Source organism: Bos indicus x Bos taurus, chromosome 6, assembly GCF_003369695.1.
Source record: "Bos indicus x Bos taurus breed Angus x Brahman F1 hybrid chromosome 6, Bos_hybrid_MaternalHap_v2.0, whole genome shotgun sequence".
NCBI classification, from domain to species: domain Eukaryota; kingdom Metazoa; phylum Chordata; class Mammalia; order Artiodactyla; family Bovidae; genus Bos; species Bos indicus x Bos taurus.
Window position 1 is genome coordinate 87,038,347 of NC_040081.1, and position 17,971 is coordinate 87,056,317.

Below are 17,971 nucleotides of genomic sequence, written 5' to 3' on the forward strand. Positions count from 1 at the left end.
CTTTACCATCTGAAACACCAGGGAAACCCATAGCATACAGATAATCACCCTAAATTAGTAAATTCATTTTTGTTTGGTAAATTTAAAAATCAGCACAGTGCCGAGAAAATATAAAGGACACAATTCATGTTCTCAATAGCAATATTATATTATAAAATGATGAAATAAAAAGGCACTTTTTAAAAGGTTAAATTTACCATTCACCAAAAGAAAAGTATTATTTAACAATAGTCACTATTATGCCAGACTAGTAAGTTAACCGGAGTACCCCAATAGAAATCAAGATCAGTTATGGAATGTTCCAAGTTGGCACAAATTTGTGAAACTGTCTCAGAGTATAACATGGATAGAAATAATCAAATATAAGGCAATAGTATTTATACATAGGAGAAAATATTCTTTCAGTGTGGCAAATCAACAAATATTAGGTGTCTCTATTGGGCAAAGCACTGGATATCATTTATTATTTTGCTTCTCAAGGTTTAAAAAGTTGCTTCCTTTACATTATTCACTTTTAAAATGTACCTAATAAATTGACTGCTTGCCATCTTGCCAGGCCTTGTCAATAACAGGATGTAAAGTTTTTTTTGGCTCTGAGACACACAGGATATGATAAGAGTTGCAGAAATAATCAGCATCACAGAATTAAATATATTCTAAGACTTGAATTCTAGTCCCAAATCTGCCACTGACAAACTGAGTGACTTTCGATTGGTCGCTTAACCTCTGTGAGCCTCTGTTTTCTCACTGGCAAATTATAATCATACTTGCTCTTTTTGCTTCACACACCTGCTATTCAAATCAAACAAACTGCCACAAACTGCCCTCAGCAAAATAAAAGGCACATGAGAACACTTCTACCTATCCATACCAAAAGTCTTAAAGGTTTATGAACATATTTTCCAATCTATCCAGAAAGAGCACAGAAAAACAAACAAACAAAAAAACAAAAAACATAACTCTCCCCATCTTAGTTTTCACTGAAAAGGATTTGAAAAATCTTGTACTGTAAATTTATTTACTTTCAACAGAATAATAATAGAATCAAAGATACAGTTTAAATTATCAAAAAAAAAAAGGGGGAAAAATTTACCAATTTTATTTTTCAAAAATACTTTTTCCAGCAGAGGGCAGTACGCACATGTTAGAGGAGGTTGAAGGAGAGGCGGTGTTACACACCTGAATGTATTTACACACCACTGGGTATGTCTGCCTTTTGTATATTTACACGTAAATAAAATAAGCTCCTTAAAATGAAATAGGAATTTTAAAATATTCTAACCTGAGAAAAACATTGAGTGACTGGACTCTTAAATATTGAAGACATCTTTATGTAGATTGTTTTTCAGTGTCATCTGATTGACACATTATGAGAGGCCCGAAGAAACTTAGGATTTGGGTATAAATAAACCCTGAGTTTTAACAACCAATAAATGATATACAGAAAAAAATAAACAGATCATACTGAATTAAAATTTTGGATATGTTAAGATGAATGAAAATAATATTTTTGAATAAAGCATTTTTATAACACTTAGTGATAAGGAAAGCTACTTTTTCCTAATTTAAAGCAGAATCAAGAACACAAAAAACCAGCATTAACACAGAGCTTTCCAAGTTCCAGACACGGTTTTAAATACTTTACCTATGTTAATCAAATAATGCATAATCTTTGCAACAACTTTAAGGATATCATTATCTCCATTTTACATCAAACAAAATTGAGGCCCAGAGAGGTTAAGTACTTTGCCCAAGGTCACAGCTAGTACACAGAGTAAAGGATGTACACCTATGCAATCTGGCTCCAGAGTCAGCAGTTTTTACCAGCTCGATACACTTCTACACACTGCAGACCACTGCACTGTCGCGATGCAAAACAAATCTAATTGTAGAATAATCACTACCTCCGAGTTTAAGAAACTGATATGTAAGCATACTGATAAAGATAACTCGAAAAAACTTTTACTTCTTTTTCATAATTTTCCTTTGTGTAAATTTTAAGGAAATGAATTAATTGGACATGGGTTTGGGTGGACTCTGGAAGTTGGTGATGGATAGGGAAGTCTGGCGTGCTGCGGTTCATGGGGTCACAAAGAGTCGGACACGAGCGACTGAACTAAACAATTAACTAGATTTGAAATTGACTCCAAATAAGGATTTCTTGATGGTCAATATAATCTAAAAATATATTGGGGAAAAAATGAAAAGGAGCTGGAGCAAATCACTGGAAAAACTGAATAGGAAAAGAAAAGATAGGGCTGAAATTTATAACCAGTGTTTTGGGTTGTAAGCAAAGCATTAAGCATAAACATTCTAAGAAGTCATATATCAGATATTACATAAGGCAAATCAAAGTTTATCGATGCAAAACTGAATATCCTGTCACCATGTCAGGAAACCTAAGGAGCACAGGTGGATTTTCTACAAGGTGATCAGGGTTGAGGCCAGAATATTTATTTACCTGAAAAATGGGGTAAATAGGATTTTAATTTTTAAGTAACCTTAAATTGGAAGGGATTGCCAATGTGAAGGTGGGGAAAGGTAATGATTTTAGGAATACTTGATTTACTTGATTAATTAAATCAAGTATTCCTTTCCTTAAGAGGAAAATTCCTTCCAGGTTTGTTCCCTGACAGGACCATTTCTTCCAGGACATTTCCCTGGCAGGACACTGTGACCTGCTTTGTCTGACTAGCTGATGAACAGCTTTGTCTGCCTTTGACAAAAAAAAAAAAACAAAAACACTCATATTTCTTTAGGACGGAGGGATGAGGTCTTGAAAGGCCATATTGCTCAGTGCTTAAGGGTATGGGCTCCAAAGTCAAACTGCCTGGGTTTGCTCTTAGCTATGTGACCTTGGGCATCTTATTTGTCTCTGTGCCTCAGTCTTCTCATCTGTAAAATGGGATGATTACATTACTGTCCTTACAGGATTGCTGAGAGGAATAAAGGAGGTCACATATGTACAGTGCTTAAAGGTGCCTGGGCCTTGCAAATATAAAAACAAAAATTGTTAGCCATCATTAGTAACATTATATAGAAACAAATAAATGGTATACATGTATAATTTTTTTTAAAGAGACTTTTTGTTAACTAAAGGCAAAGAGGTAATGACAAGACAGCCTCGGTGACTTTGGCTGGACATAACAAATCCTATAGTAGACTGGGAAAATATATTACTCTATCCACAACCATACCTTGTTGAGCAAAAAGTTCCAAACACATATCTGCTTAGATTTGCAGTCCTGTCCTCTATATTTTTACTCAGGGTGTAGCTATCTCCTAATCTGTCAACTCCTTTCTCCTCACTTCCAATTTCAGAATAATGACTACTTTTTTAAAAAATTGAAGTATAGTAATTTAAAATGTTGTATTAGTTTCAGGTGTATAGCAAGGTGACTCAGTTATACTCTGTATTTCATATTCTTTTCCATTATGGGTTATTACAAGATATTGAATATAGTTCCCTGCACTGGATGGTAGGTCCTTGTTGACTATTTATTTTATATACAGTAGCACTAGAGGTAAAGAACTCGCTTGCCAATGCAGGAGATGTAAGAGATGCAGGTTCGATCCCTGGGTCAGGAAGATGCCCTGGAGAAGGAAATGGCAACCCACTTTAGTATTCTTGCCTGGAGAATCCTATGGACAGAGGAGCCTGGTGGGTTACGGTCCATAGGGTTGCAAGGAGTTGCACATAACTGAGGCAAATTAGCATGATGAACACGTGTATCTCTTAATCTCAAACCACTAATTTCTCCCTCCCCTAATAACTACCTTTTATGAATAGTCTCATCTAATATTTAGTGAACTGAATTGTGCCTAAGGGTCCTAGGGGTCGGGAACTGATTGACACATGAGTTTAAGTCTCTGCTCTTACTATTGTCGTTTGGTTGCTAAGTCGTGTCCAATTCTTTTGCAACCCTATAGACTGTAGCCCACCAGGCTCCTCTGTCCAAGGGATTTCCCAGGCAAGAATACTGGAGTGAGTTGCCATTTTCTTCTCCAGGGAATCTTTCTGGCCCAGGGATCAAACCTGATTCTCCTGCATTGGCAGGCAGGTTCTTTACTGCTGAGTCTCCAGGGAACCCTGTTCTTACCATGAATATATTCTAATAGGTAAAACAGGCACTAAGTATGGAAAATATAAATCATCACAAAAAGACATGCAGACGAGGTCATTTCAGATAGGAAAGGGTGCTATGAAGAAAATCTGAGTGATGAGCTAGAGGACAAGAGAGAGAGGAAGAAGCTACCTGAAGCTGGGCAATTCAGAGCCTGAAGACCCATTTGGACAAGAAGAAAATAGGCAGTTACCTCTCTGGGGCACAAGTGATCCAGGAAAAAGGGAAGAGCTGGTACAAAAGCTCAACCTCTGTTATCAAGAATGTCAAACACTACGGAGGAGACATCTTGATTATGTAAAAAAGAGACTGAGACCCAGAGAAGTTATGCAATTTGTTCCCCAAATGATTAGCACAGCTACAAATCCAATAAGTCTATATGACACCAATGTCTGTTCTCTGTTATAACCATCTTGCCTGTCTTTTTCTTCCTGTCATAGTGGAAGTGCTAAGTTTCCTTCCTTTAGGATCTTTCACACTTCCTTAAAGATATTTATTTGCTCCAAAAAATCAATGCCATTTTTCATATTCAATCGCCCCCCTTCTTGGGGTTCTTTTCCCTCTTTTACTAATATTCCCAATTTTCCTTCATCATGAAAAAATAAAGGCACCCATAATATTTTGTAGCATTTAGTACTGTTTATCACTACATTCATAAATGATATTATTTAAATTCATCAATGATATTCAAGTTATTTAGCTATATTTTAATAATTTCTCCTTTTCCACTGGCTCACCCACACATCAGTGTGTCTCAATATTTTGTTTTTGATCCTCTTTTCACATTCTTTCTCTGCAATATTTCATCCACTGCTGTTTCTTCAACCAATGTCTATAGACTGATGAATCTCAAATATCTCACACTGAGCCACCTCTCTCAGGCTTCACAGTCATCTGTTCAGCTTTAGTAAGAGATCTATCTATTTGGAAATACATCAATATATCTCAAAGTATACTCACCCTCTCCTGTTCTTCTCTCTGAGTATTCTATCACAGTTAAAGATGAAACCATCTTTTAAAAAAAAAATTATTTATTTTTGGCCATACTGAGTGGCAAGTGGGATCTTAGTTCCCCAAACCAGAGATCATATCCACACCCCCTGCATTGGAAGTGTGGATTCTTCACCACTGGACCACCAGGGAAGTCCTAAAGATGAAACCATCTTGATTCTTTCTTCTTCTTCAAGCATTATAGTCAGTATATTACCGAGTCCTGCAGTACCGCTCACATCTGTCTCTCCTGTCCACCTTCACGTCTAGCACCTCAGTATGTGTCCTACTCAGTTGAACTGCTGCAACCACCTCTTAAAACTTTTGCAAATGTTTTCATTTGGGTAATTTGGGCTCATTTCAGTAGTTCTCCAGAAGGACAGATTATCGGGTTCACATAGCTGTTCTCCATAAGCATGAGGCTCTCATTTTATGGTTAATTATGCTTTGACTTCCCTAGGCATCAAAGGAGCTTTGGGTGGACCAAGAATAGGCAATTCAGCTATAAGGCCTCATGAAGTCTTCCAGCCTTTGGAATAGTGGAAACATACCAAAAGCTCTGGCAGAACTGATTTCTTTCTTCAAGAATGAGAAAGACGATTTGCTTAGCAAACTAAAAAGTTTTTCTGCTGTAGGACCCTTGAAAAAATACAGGCTGAAACAAACCAGGGAAACAAGTATTTATTGCTTGTTCAGTTAAAATTAAAGGACCTATGAAACAGCAGCACTGCTTGCGTATCATGTTATGTGAATTTCACCTGTGATGAAGGGAGGTACTTCCAGAATGATGGGTCCAGGATATTCCAGGGAAGGTGTACATATTTATACAAGGGGTGGCTGAAATGATGTGTGCTTACTCCAGTCTGTCTCTGTGACCTTGTGTGTTCGATCCACATTGGGGACAGTAAGTTTTTTGAGGTAGGGAGGGATAGTATAAATCACAAGGAATGTGAAGCCAGATGGACTACAGTTTGTCCCCTAATTTGGGCTCTTATATATTAATACTATGTGTCTATGTTCATAGCACAATGTCTAACAGAGTCTCTTCCTCCAAATCATTCAATTTTATCCTGAATTCTCTTTTTAAAACACAGACTAATCTTTAAAATCCTTTTCATAAACCCTTCTTCATTAGCACCGTGAATTTCAAACTCCTCAGCATAGTACACACATTTTTCTACAGGCAGCCTCAGATTCTTTACCCAGCCTCACCTTCTGCCATCTCCATCTCCAGTAGCTCCAAAGACATCATGAGCTACCACTTTTAAAATCTTTATAAAATCTGTTCCCCATCTTCCAAAACCCATCTTCTCTTTTTCTAGCAGGGAAATGCTAATTCATTCTCTAAGTTTCAAGTCAAATGACACATCCTCTATGAAGATTTCATTCGTCAGTAATGTTACTTGCCAAACCACATCCCCTCCCTCTCAGTTAATGTTTACACAGTATTTTGTGGCTGAATCTCTTCACATTTTATTATAAAATGTGAAACTATTATTTTAAAATGTGAAACTATTTATTTATAAAATGTGAAACTATCACATTTTATTTTTATTACTTCTTGATTTGTTTATTTCACTGCTAGAGTTAGCTTCTTGTGAAAAAGGAGCTAAATTGTATTCATTTTTGCCTCCCTAGCATCTAACAAGACTCGGGTATGTCTGCTAGGTGAATAAATGTGTGGAGTGCTAATGTGAATTCAAATATAAAGAATGGATTAAAGATAATTAAAGACAATAACCCAAATCACAGAACTGCTACATGATTTGCTCAAGTTGCCTGAACATGTATACTCCCCAGATAAATCTGCCTCGAACTCACATTCAGCATTTTCAGAAACACTAGCTAAGAAATTAAAAGCAGTGAAGGGATTGAATCATCATTAAGCAACCAATAACCACATTAGTTTGCTAATCCTTAAATAAGTCCATTAATGCTCTGTTAGGATTAGCATACTTCCGGGAGCATACATTTTCCCGTAAAAGTATTAGGTAGGGAAGCTTGCCATATCCAGCAAAATACATTTATGAATTCCCAGTTCATTGTCCATCATAGGTGGCCAATTTTAGTACATGAGAAAACTGAATGCTCTTAATTATTAATGATTACTTGGAAGTACAAGATTTTTTTTTTCACACATTTAAAAAAGGGAGTTACCCTTTTTTAAATGAATTGTTTTCTCTTGGTAAATCCTGAGATTAAGGGATTGACTCAATTCTCTGCAGGGCACTGAACATTTTAATAGGCACATCAGACCCAGATCACCTCACAGATCTTAGCAAATGACAGAGATACCTGCCACCACAAAGTGTTGGTAACGAGAAACTTCGGGCACACGGAAGGAAAATACCCCCCTTCCCCCTCCTCCAACTGCAGAATCTGCTTTATCATCCAGTTAGGGAGAATCTTCAACTAGATTGCTAGCTGATTTGATTCAATCACACAAGTAATTGAATTCTCAATTTTAGTGACTTGAATGGTATTCTAACAAGATAAAAGAACAAGTAAAGACATCAGAATTTTATTTGGCAACGGGGACATGACTGAGCGACTTCACTTTTTTTTTTACAATAATGCATCAACTTTGTAACAAGAGGCAGTAAAGCCTACGGAGGAAGAGCAATGGTTTCTGAAGGCAGAAGGATCTATCCAGGCTCAAGTCTTGACTGTGCCACACTTTAGCTGTGTGACTCTGGAAAGATCACCTATGTTCTTTACATTTCAATCTCTTAATTTACAAACCAGGACTGAAAATGAACCTATAGTTGAAGAATTTTCTATAATTCTTGTGAAGCATTTAACATCACGAACAGGCACACAGCAAAGGCTAAATGTTGTGCTAGTTGATCAGTTGTGTCCAACTCTTTGCGACACCATTGGCTGCAGACCACCAGTCTCCTCTGTCCAGGGGATTTTCCAGGCAAGAATACTGGAGTGGGTTGCTATTTCCTTCTCCAGTAGTATAAACCCCCATTCTTAAAGACATTAAATCATTCTTTTGAATCTAGACCTGAAACTAGATTATTTCTAATATCTTCAAAGATTGCATTGAAGCCTTGATACTACACAATCTTTTGTTTTTTTAAATAGGCTACCCCATCTATGTGAATGGCCCCATTATCCAGTAGTATTCAAACCAGAAAAGTGTAAATCAGGGTGGATTCCTCCCTTCCCTTGAGCTCCCTATTTGATCCACTGACAAACTCTATTGATTATACTATGAATGTTGCTGCTGCTGCTGTTTAGTCACTAAGTTTTGTCCTGCTCTTTGTGACCCCATGGACTACAACCCACCATGTTCCTTTGACCATGGGATTTCCCAGGCAAGAATACTGGAGTGGGTTGGCATTTCCTTCTCCAGGGAAACTTCCTGACCCAGGGAATGAACCCAAGTCTCCTGCCACCTGGGAAGCCACTCTACTATGAACACTCCCTTATTGTTGCAATCCTCATTGTCCAGTAAACTATCATCTGCCTAGACATCTACAATTGATTTCTAATTGATCTGTCTTCATTATCCCTAGATCACTGCCATCTATTCTTTACAACACAGAAAGAGGCTTTCAATGACTTTCCACTAATTCTCTTAAAATTGAATTCAGTCTCCTCCCATGACCTGAAAGATGCCTGACCTCTTCTTCAAGCTCCACCTGACTCCTTGAATGATAGACTCAAGCCACAGTGGCTTTCTTTTTATAACTAAAACACTTGCTCTTGTTCAATGGCTCTTTCTTCTATTTTCAATCTCAACTTAACCATCATTTCTTGGGAGAAGACTGTCCCTACCACCCGTTAGCCCTGTTATTCCCTTTGTAAGCAAACTGTTGGTTCCCTGTAGAGCTCTTATCATAATCTTTGATGTGCTTGCTTGATTTCCCCACCAATCTCTAATCTGAATATGAACAGGAAATGTCTTTTGTGTTCGCAACTAAATACTTGGTACACAGCATTAAAATATTTGCTAAAATACTGAATCAGTTACACTTTTATTGGATATATACTATGTGGCTGCCACTGTTTTGCATGTGTGTGTGCTAAGTCACTCAGTCGTGTCGGACTCTTTTCGACTCTGTGGACTGTAGCCTGCCAGGCTCCTCTGTCCATGGGATCCTTCAGGCAAGAATACTGGAGTGGTTCCCATGTCCTCCCCCCAGGGGATCTTCCTGACCTAAGGATTAAACCTGCAACTCTTTAAGTCTCCTGCACTGGCAGGCAGGTTCTTTACAACTAGCACCAGGGAAGCCCTGACACTATTTTAGATGTAAATATGAAGCTTAAAAGGAGAAGGCAATGGTACCCCACTCCAGTACTCTTGCCTGGAAAATCCCATGGACGGTAGAGTCTGGTAGGCTGCAGTCCATGGGGTCCTTAGAGTCGGACAGGACTGAGGGACTTCACTTTCACTTTTTACTTTCATGCATTGAAGGAAATGGCAACCCACTCCAGTGTTCTTGCCTGGAGAATCCCAGGGATGGGGCAGCCTGGTGGGCTGCCGTCTATGGGGTCGCACAGAGTCAGTCACGACTGAAGCGACTTAGCAGCAGCAGCATGAAGCTTAAAAATGCATAGTAACTGTACTCAAGGGGCAAACAACCTATCAGAGAGCTACTGCCAGGAATGCAAACATTTTATAATAAGAAGGGGATGATTTGTGAAAGGTTCACAGGAGCTGACAGCTGACCCTGATCTTGATAAATGAAATATTACCATAAAAGAAAAATGGAGATGAAGGGGGAGGACGGAATAATGGGAAGAAAGTTTGGAGACAACAAAGAACAAAGGCACCAGAGATGGATTTTAATTGCCATGATATCTTCTACCTATAGCCTTGGTTCTGAACACAATGGAAATTGTGGAAAGATGAGGTTTTCTGAAGCCAATACATTTAATTTCATCTGACCAACATAACTGCTGTAAGCAATATAGTACAGAATATATGTGCTGTTATTTCCTCATCTATAAAATGAAGGGATAATAATAATATGCTTCTTATGGTACTTCCAAATGGGAAATTCCATGATTCTTGATTTTCTCTTTCATAAGATTCTTAAGGGCAGGAATCATGGACTGATAGTTGAATAAATGTTTAATGAATAAATTCACTTTTACACAATTTATACTCATGTGCTATTTTTGTTTACTAGTCTCAGTATATGTGGACTTCAAATTCTGATACCAATTTAATACGATTGTGAAAAGCAACACAGGATCTACTTTCTGGGTTGCTTTTTGAAACAAATTAGGTAGGTTAATCTTAGTCAATATTAGAATATTAATACTTCTTTAACTTTTCTTTATCTTGTCACAGATATATTAACACATAATAAAAAGGAAAGCTTTGCATGAGACAAAGAAAGAATAACAATAAGATAGTAATGCCATCACCCTTTATCACCAAAATGTGTAAAAGTGAATATGCAAAGAAAGAAAATGATTCCCAGAGTCAAAACAAATGGTAAGTACTAGTTAGGTGTTGCAGTGGCTGAGAGAAATTCTAGCTTCTAAAAGGATTACAGTAGATGGAACATATGGCTTTTATGTCCTTTTGACTTTCACTTAATAATTTGGTAAAACTTAACCAGTTCCAGAACAACAACAGCAAAAAATGGCACGATCCCGTAGCATCAGCTTCTACTTCTTTCAAATCAAACTAACATTTAGAAGAGTGGTCTTCATTTCATCATCTTTACCAAAATCTGTGCTTCCTGGTGTTAATCTACAAAGAATTTCTTTATATTCTCCCAATGTATTAAACATAGTAAATACCCATCCATTGTTGGCTAAGAAACTATAAGCAGAAGTAAACAAAGAGGAGCAACCTCTCTGGAAAGTTCTATAATTGCTATCTAAGTTCATTTTCTTATTTTACATTAATCTCCTTCATGTAATGTGTATGTAGTCAAATTCAAATATATGCTGTGCATCTATTTGGAACTTTGAATATTCAACCATCTTCTCTGACTGGAAGTCCCTGTTGTTCATCTTCAAAGATCTAACTTCTAACATTCAAGCATACTTCTTCTTCATACCTCTAGTTCAAAGACAACCCTAGTATTCTTCCCCCACAGCACAGAATCAATACTTGCTTTCAGTCAATTAGCCCTTTCTAGATGATTTTATACATAATAATTTACAAATCTAATTTCCCCTAGTCAAGTATATCCACAAGTGAGGAAACACCTCTATTATACTAGAAGGTTTCTGGTTTGAATAAGTGGCTGCATTAAAAGAGTCATTTACTGAGAAAAGGCAGGATAGGCAAGCTTCAATTTATTTGCTCTAAACTCTGAAAGTATCTGCAAGAACACTATGCTGAAACAAAAAATAATAATTTTTAATAAAATGTTATTAAACTTTACACTTAAAATGCATATTTTATTATATGTCAGCTATGCTTTAATGAAAGTTTATGTTTAAGAGTAAAGAGTTTTTAATATTTTAATATTGACTTTATTTACTATTGTATCATATATTCATTGCATATTTGTTTCCTATTGTGTTTAAGCAAAAACACATAAATCACTTTCTCTGACAACCCATCTCTACCCATATTTGAAGTCTCTTAAAAAATAGCATTTTATATTATATCCTTTAAAAGTTAAAAACACAATAAATGAAACAGGAGAAAACATCAGATCAGGCGTTCTTTTAATGCATTGACTTTTTTCATTAACTTCATTCTGAAGTAATTTCAGACTTACATAAAAGATTGGAAATACAGAAAAAAGAATTTCCATACACCCCTGACCCAAGTTCTTCAAATGATAGCGTTCATCATAACTACAGTACACAGTACAAATTTAGAAAATTAATTTTAATGTGATACAATCTACTGACCTAAAGAGTCACTTAAATTTTTATCAAGTGTTCCACAAATAACCTTTTTACTGCTCTATGATCCAATCTATGACATTTGGTTGCCATATCTTCTTAGTGTTCCTAAATCTGGGGCAGTTCCTCAGTTTTTCTTTCAAGACTCTGATAGTTTTGAAGAGTACTGGTCAGTTATTGTGTAGAATGCCCCTCAATTTAAATTATTCTGATGGCTCCTCATGTTGTTTTAAAATACAGTCATATCTGTTTATTTTTTCTTTATAGATGAGTCTGGGAGAAATTTCGAGTTCTATGAAAGAGGATGAGTTAAAAATAAACATAGATGGAAGGCAATGGAGATTCTCACTTTCACTGACTCATTTGCAAAGACGCTGGGGATTCAGTGGAGGGCATGTTTCCTCTTAAGGGATCTTAGTAAAATCACCTGGCGCCTGTTCACTTGAGACCCCAGAGCAAAGTGTTAACTCAGTGAGCTGTCTTTCCAGTGTCCAAATCCCAAGATTTCCATGACAAATCACATAAAGAACTTTAGCATGCTCATTTGCACAGTTATCACTGCCATTGGACTTCCCTGGTAGCCCAGCTGGTAAAGGATCTGCCTGCAATGCAGGAGACCCTGGTTCGATTCCTGGGTTGGGAAGATCCCCTGGAGAATGGATAGGCTACAGACCCAGTATTCTTGGACTTCCGTGGTGGCTCAGATGGTAAAAAATCTGCCTGCAATGCAGGAGACATGGTTTGGGATCCCTCGTTTGGGAAGATCCCCTGGAGGAGGGCATGGCAACCCATTCCAGTATTCTTGCCTGGAGAATCCCCATGGACAGAAGAACCTAGGGGGCTCATGGGGTCACAAAGAGTTGGACGCGACTAAGCACACACACGCTATCATTAGGCAATAAGGGCCTAAAACAAAGGAAATATATTTGTGTCAAAAAGGTGGCAACTATCTAATTTAAAATAGCAGATAAACCAAAGCTATTTAACATTACTCTTGACTTATGTTTCAAATGTTTTTCTTGGTTATACTTAAACTATGATTAACTGGAGTTAAAATTAAATAGAACTTGAAGTTTCACCTTCCTACCTCCCAATAACCTATCTTCTTCTCTTCCTTCTTCTACTTTGTTAAAGCAGAAACAATCATTTATTCTCTCACAGTTTCCACGAGTCAGAAATTTGGGAACAACTTGGCTGGGTGGTCCCAGCTTGGTTTTACTCATGAAGTCAAAGTCAGGTGTCAGCTGGGTCTATTCACCTGAAGTCTTGATTAGGGTCTAGAGCATGCATGCTCAGTCACGTCCGACTCTTTGGGACCCCATAGACTGTAGCCCACCAGGCTCCTCTGTCCATGGGATTTTCCAGAAAGAATACTAGAATGGATTGCCATTTCCTCCTCCAAGGGATCTTCCCCACCCAGGGATTGAACACGCGTCTCTTGCACCTCCTGCATTGGCAGGCTTGTTCTTTACCATTAGCGCCACCTGCTATAAGGATGCCACTTGGAAGGTGGACTTCCTGTATGTATGGCAGTGATGCTGGCTTCTGGCCAGAAGTATCTGATTTTCATCACATGAGCCACACCACAGAGATGCTTGAGTATTCTCACAGCATGAAAGTTGCTTTCCCCCAAGGTTTTCTTCTGCCCTAAATACTGGGGTAGACTTTTTCTCTTTAAGATGTCACTGGCCTTTGTCTGTTCCCTGAACACAATAGGCTTTTTTGCACCTCCCCCAATAAAATGCAAGACTCTTAATTTTTGGAGAAAATGGTCCCAGGAAGGGTTTTTTGCCTGTCCCTACCCCCAACTCCAGGTTAATATTGACAATGAAATCAGCTCAGTGAGGTCTGCATCCCTTTCTCTCCAGATTCTGGTCCTGGCTTATAGGTGGCAAAAGGCTCATGAGATTGGGTGCTGAGATGGGCTCCATCCTAGACTCCAGACATCACCCTAAGCAAATCCTTTGATGTTTTCTTCTCTGAGATTCTGGGAAAACTGGGGCATCAAGTAAGGGTGAGGGCTGTGCTGCCCTTGTTTAAATCCCTCACAAAACTGCTGTTTTGTTTTGGGGCAAGCCCTGTGCCTGTCAATGATTCATGGCAGATACTTGCAAGCATGTCATCTTTCTTCACATCACATGATGAGCCTTCTGCTTCCCTTTGTAGAACTTAGGGGGAAAAGCAGATTGTGGGAACAGCTTTGAGTTCTTTACAGCCAGTGTCAGCTGGCCGTCTGCTAGGCTCCTTCTCAGTTCTAGACGTTCTATGCTCACACTCTCCTTCCTTCTTTAGAATTTTCGTGTGAGCACAGCCACCGCTATTGTCATTTTCCTAGTGAGGAAACTGAGAAGTTAGCTCTTGTACAAGGTCTCCTACCATATAGTGCTAGGGGCAGGCTAGACTCAAGACTATCTTGCCTTGCCATTATTGTCTTGCACCTCCTACATATTTATTTTTAAATGATTGATACAACTTAAGAACAGACTAATGTAAGAGATGCAGAAGGCAAGGTTTGCGGGGAGAGGTACAGAGCTTCCATGCTCTTTCCAGGCCCTCACCCTCCCAGCACTATGATGTGTTCACCAACACAGAAGCTAGTCACTGTCTTTTGTTTTTTGGCCATGCAGCATGTGGGATCCTAGTTCCCCAACCAGGGATAGAACCTGCTTCCTCTGCATTGGAAATGCAGAATCTCCACCACCGGGCTGCCAAGGAAGCCCCTTCCTTGTCTTCTTTTAATGATTACCATCATTGTATTATCATTATCTCAGATTGTTTTACAAACTTCAAATAACTGTAAAAATTTACCTCAATTTTATTGACATTTTAAGCCTCTGTCTCCTCTAGGGAAAAAAAAGTCACAATAATTTTCCATTTTGCAATATACTTGAAAAAATATTGACATGACCAAATGCTAAATTCCTTTCTAAACACTTCTTTTATTATATTGTTAAACTGATTAAAGCCTTCATGTCATTTATATCCTCTTATTTCAAATACAAAGTTTCTGTCTGTTCACAATCTACCTCTGTTACTTACACTCATTTGTTCACTTATCCATTGTTTCATTACACAGATGTTTAACATTTAATAATTTAAGAACTCTTTTCAAGACAATAAAGTATGAGATAAATATGAACATTCCTTTGAAAAGGTGTTCAGTTTAAATTAAAGAGACAACCATGAAGCAAATCACTGGGACCTAACAGTACTCCCCTGGTTCAGGAATGGCATGCTAAATATCCCCTGGTTTTGGATACGGAAACTATATTTGACTATCAGGTAAACTAAAAGAAGATTGTATCTGCTGACTAGTTAACTAGGTTAAAGGTGCCAAACCAGACTAAAGGAAACTGTGATCTTTTCTCTATCACAGGGACATCACAGGACACGTGCATGCATGCTAAATCGCTTCAGTCATGTTTGACTCTTTGCGACCCAATAGACTGTAGCCCAACAGGCTCCTTTGTCCATGGGAGTCTCCAGGCAAGAAAACTAGAGCAAGTTGTTGTGCCCTTCTCCAAGGGATCTTCCCCGCCCAGGTATTGAACCCACATCTCTTGCCTCTCCTGCATTGGCAGGCATGTTCTTTACCATTAGCGCCACCTGGTAAACCCCCCATTTCTCCCCAAATCAATGCAAGGAAATAGACTTTTTGCTGTCAGTTTTCTTCTATAGTTTCTGCCTGAACCTCTGTGACATGTAAAGTGAAAGTGAAAATGAAGTCGCTCAGTCGTGTCCGACTCTTTGTGACCCCATGGACTGTAGCCTATCAGGCTCCTCCGTCCGTGGGATTTTCCAGGCAAGAGTGCTGGAGTGGGGTGCCATTGCCTTCTCCAGGGGATATTCCCGACCCAGGAATCGAACCTGAGTCTCCCGCATTGCAGAAAGACGCTTTACCGTCTGAGCCACCAGGGAAGCCCCCTGTGACATGTAAAGAAAGCCTCTATGTTTGGGTAGGGCTCAAGTTTGGAGAGCCATGATTTTAGATAACCATGGGAAGCCATAAAACAAGGCTAGCATAGGAGTTACTAATTATTCCAAACTTGTCATGGAAAACAACAACAACAAAAAACCCAACTTATTTCTTTGCTTCAAATTTCCAAGAGATAGTTTCATTAGAGTATCATTATTGGTTTTTTTCATTTCTCCCACTCTTATTTAATTGATCAATTTGAGACAGGGCATTCTCATTTCAGTATTACAGATATAATGGTCTGCAACAGAGCAATGGGAGCCTAGGGAGGAAAGGAAGAGACTCAGTCTTCAGTCTCTCATGCTTACAGCTCTCTACCAGTCCTACAAAGGAAATCTGAAATTACTGAGTTTCAACTTTAATTGAAAACCTGAAATTAAGGGTTTTCTATTAAACCTTTGATTTAATTGGGGGTTGGGGATAGAGGGTTGTGAGCAAGATTGTCTAATTTTTAACAAGGTTTCTAAACCTTGGCACTGTTGACATTTTAGACCAGATAATTCATATTTCTCTACTGTGTAGAGCTGCCCTTTATGTTGTAGTTGTTTAGCAGCATCCCTGGCATCTCTCAGTGGTGGCAGAGCTTCCTTTCCCAGTTATGATAACCAAAAATGCCTCGGTGCATGCTAAATTGTTTCAGTTGTCTCCAACTCTTTGTGACCCCTACGAACTGTAGCCTGCCAGGCTCCTCTGTCCATGGGATTCTCCAGGCAAGAATTCTCCATGCCCCCCTCCAGGGGATCTTCCTGACCAAACACTGCCAAATGTTCCTGGGTGGCAGGGGCTGGGACAAAGTGCTCTCAGCTAATTGAGAATAAGAAAAATATTTGTGGCTATACATTTAAATGATGTGTAATTCAGCTCTTATCAATAATAAAACCACTTATTTTTCATCTGCCTTTTCACTATGCCTATCATTCAGTCGATTCTGAACTTGGGAAGTGAAGGGGGACTGTTATTATTACCTCCTAAAAACCTCTACATATACTAATTACTTCAGATGCAATGAACTTCAGTTTTAAAAATTATATTCCCTCTTCCAGTTCCATTCTCTGATGCTCGATTAGCTTTAGAATAATTTCTAGTATTGGAGATAAAGACTCAGACTATTACCTAACTTTTTTAATGGTCTTAAAAACAAAATATCTTTGGCAATGGTTATAAAACCAAAAATGCAGCAGTCTTGTGTATTCCTTGACACCTCAGCTTACTGTGTGGTGAATATACTATAGCCATTTCTACTTTCCTGTCAACAGAGTCTGTCTAGAAAACCTTGACAATCCCATGTGCCCTTTGAAAAACAAAGCAGATTTTTTTAAAAATCCAGGAAACAAATCCCTACAGACCTACTTTAACCTGAAGCTTCCTGATGGATTAGAGGATTATTACATCTTGTACCATCTTTTAATTTTATAAATACAGAAACTAAATCCCAGGAAGGGACATGATTATCTAGGGTCACAAAATCAACCAGGAACATAGCTAGAACTAAAGCCTCTGCCTCCTAAGTCCCAATTGGATAATCTCAACACTTCACAGCTGCTCCCTGTAAAGTCTTAAAGAACTGACAATACAGTGCCTACTGATACGTCTTAATAATAGAATGCCTTTTATTGCTCAACCTTTGCATTTTTTTGCATCACTTTTATCTTTGACTAAATTATAAGTACTGTGAGGACAAAGACTGTTCCAAATCTCTGTGGAATTACTCCAAGCTCCTTACTAACAAGTCTATCCTGACTGACTGCCTCCCTAGTGTAGAAGAAAGCGGTCCAGGGGCACAATGAATGATGCAAGAATTAATAAAAGTAGCATCTCCAGGGGAATTTGTTTTCTGTGCGCTAAGCAGTCTTCATAACTGGGATCTGTGCCAGCGAACAAATAAACATGTATCTGAGTTTCTACACTATTTTCCATTTCACAGAGACATAATATATGTAGAATTTTATACATTGGCATCTAATGAACAGAATATATGTTTAACATATTGGCTTAAATATTAGAATAAATAAAATCATGATTAATAAAATTAAGAATTGTTGGAAATCTA

General features: G+C 38.2%; 1 protein-coding gene across 2 annotated transcripts in view; it reads right to left on the minus strand.

Moving 5' to 3' along the window:
* The window catches only part of ADAMTS3 (ADAM metallopeptidase with thrombospondin type 1 motif 3), a 281,050-nt gene that overhangs the window by 45,086 nt on the left and 217,993 nt on the right, over window positions 1-17,971 (minus strand). The gene's annotated exons all lie outside the window — the stretch shown is intronic.